The sequence below is a fragment of the Chenopodium album genome, chromosome 10 (genome assembly GCF_948465745.1).
Source record: "Chenopodium album chromosome 10, dcCheAlbu1.1, whole genome shotgun sequence".
NCBI classification, from domain to species: domain Eukaryota; kingdom Viridiplantae; phylum Streptophyta; class Magnoliopsida; order Caryophyllales; family Amaranthaceae; genus Chenopodium; species Chenopodium album.
In genome coordinates, this window is record NC_137843.1 from 62,074,326 (window position 1) to 62,076,878 (window position 2,553).

Here is a 2,553-nt window from a genome sequence, read left to right on the forward strand (position 1 = left end):
AAAACAGTGTGTTGTTTTCTTTTGTGAATAAACATATTCCGTACATTATTCCAGATACTCTCTAGTTAAAGAAAAATTAACATTATTATACTAATCGTAATTTTGTCATGTATTGCGTACTTCATATTGAGTACTATTTCAAAAATAAAGGGAAAAAAATTCTAGTTTTGAAAAAAAAAATAAGTCTTGTGCTTTCCTTTTGGAGCTCATTTCTTTTACGCTTGCAACTTCTCTCCTCTACAGCTCCACCTCCATTGAACCGTACTCTGAATCCTCCATTGAAGCGGCTTCTGAGATTTCTCTCATCGATTGACCCGGCCTCTCTGCTTTCTTTTCTCAATTGAAGCAACTTTTGAGGTAAGATGTTTTTTCTTTTTATTTTTTCAGATCATTGAAATCAGGTTCACAATCTAGGGTTTATCGTCAAATAGTCAAATTAGGGTTCTTGTGGATTATTGAACTAACAATTACAATCACTAAAGTTAGGTTAGATTAGAATACACAATTTTGTTGGTAGAATTTTGATATGTACACTCAACATACCAATGCAAGCAGAATTTTTTTGTGAGCCTACTTTGATAATTGAATCAAATTTGGTTGCGAATATGTTGCAGGCCTTCCCTTTAATGTTAGAGCGGAACTCTGAAAATGGACCTGAGCCCAGGGCAGGCGCCACTCCTGCCCCGGCTCAGGGACGGGCCTTCGCCGAAGAGGCGAAGGACCCATTGAGAGATGTGGAGTGGAAAAACATGAGTACTACCAATGATAAGGTGGAAAATGGCCAACCAGTTACGAAAAAACGGCTTCCGAAGAAAATTAGGCAGATCCCAGAATGTTATTTCCTTCCCAGGAAATCTATACCCTCTGCAATTGCATTTTATGGATCCTTTATTGTAGCTGGAGTTGGTGCTGGCATGCTTTGGGAAGTTTGGATCAACAAGAAAGTTAAAGGTATGGGGTTTGTTAAGATTAGCTTGCAATGTATGAGACTATGAGTGCTTATCTTTGTGTTTTTTTATAGATTACATTGCAATAATTAGTTACATAGTAAAAGCGAATTTGATTGTGACTGTGGTTGATGGTCGTCTAATGAATGCACGGTTGATATTATGGTATTGTTCTATCACTCGATATTGTATGATGGAACCACTCATTTGCTTTTGCTCTTTATAAGTTTGGTAAATGAGAAGAAATTGTTGTGAATTCCAGTTGAGCTGAATGGTTTGTTTGGGTAATAAGAATAATGGGTTAAATCAAAATGGTAGTTAAGATTCTTAATTACTCCTTATGAAGTAGCACTTTGTTGTTGGCTTGTTGCTTTTGGTATCAAGGGTAATGCTTCTTCATTGCTGATTGGTAAGGTTATGTAATTTAACTGACGACTCCCTTTATCTTATCTCGGGTGGCTCTTTGTGGCATTGGAGTAATGTTGATGTAGATGTTGAACCTGCAATGAGATGAATATGATTATAAATTCTACGAGTTTGCTTCCTTGTGAGTTGTGACTTTTATCCTAGACCCTACAAGTCTTGGATTGTTTAGTTTGTTCACCTCTGCAGATACTCCTTGTATATTGCTGCACTCTCATAGACAAATTATGAAAATTTGTTTGGCATAAAAATATGAAACTGATGTTATTACTGGAACTCGTAAATTGCTGCTAGAATTTCACTTTTGTCTTTTGTGGTGCTCTTTATTTTCTCTATAAAGTGATTTTTTACATCTGAAGTTGACTTCTTTGAAATGATTGCAGAGGATGGAGGTATTATCTGGGAGTTCAACAAATGAAGCACAAGAGAATCGATTGTCTCCATCACATTTATGTTGGCCTTTTCTTTATCTCTGAATGGTTCCTAACTCGGAACGGGTTGTGCATAAATTTTTTAAAATTTTGCTTTGAAAAGGCTTTTTTTTTGTTTTCTTTCATTCTATTTGCTGATTGATTTCTTGTCTGACTCACACTGCCTAGTTGATGAAGGTTTGGTCGATATAAAGTGTTGTGGACATTTTAGTTCAATGGCTATGATAAGGGGAGTATAATTGTATGACTGCCATGCTTGATGCGTTAATGCAGAAACAGAGCTCATGTGCTTGTACTGATCAGGCTATCTCTACTCTTTATGGGTTCTTTTTCGGAGAGCATTGTAGGTACAAAACTTGACGAATCTGTTCTGTGTTAACTTTTGGCAATAATCAACTATCTATCATTCATCTATTTTTATGTCAAAGGCACTGGAACTTCAGGTTTGTGGTCTAATGCCATCAGTGTTTTGCCTTCATCATCCGTATCCTGCTGTCAATGCTCTTTTGGAGAGTATATTTTGTGCAAATTCATTAATGCTTACACTAGAGCTTCCAGCCTCTTGCTTGTCTTTTGGAAGATATTGACAGCTATTTTCATACTTTGGTTTTGGTAAACTTCAAATTCTCAATGTTAGAGATGTGAGATGGAGTAATCAATGTCAGAATATACATTTGTGTGATTCCAGGATGATATTACTCCTTCGTTGTGTAATAATTGCAACACATTCCCTTTTCATCTGTTTCGTAATA

The 2,553-nt window shown here is 36.2% G+C and overlaps 1 long non-coding RNA gene across 1 annotated transcript; it reads left to right on the forward strand.

Moving 5' to 3' along the window:
* Positions 1 to 625: 625 nt before the first annotated feature.
* LOC145564529 (uncharacterized) lies at positions 626 to 2,257 on the forward strand. Its single transcript, XR_014094849.1, has 2 exons — positions 626 to 951; positions 1,754 to 2,257. It is a non-coding gene; the product is annotated as an uncharacterized LOC145564529 (long non-coding RNA).
* The last annotated feature ends 296 nt before the right edge of the window (positions 2,258 to 2,553 follow it).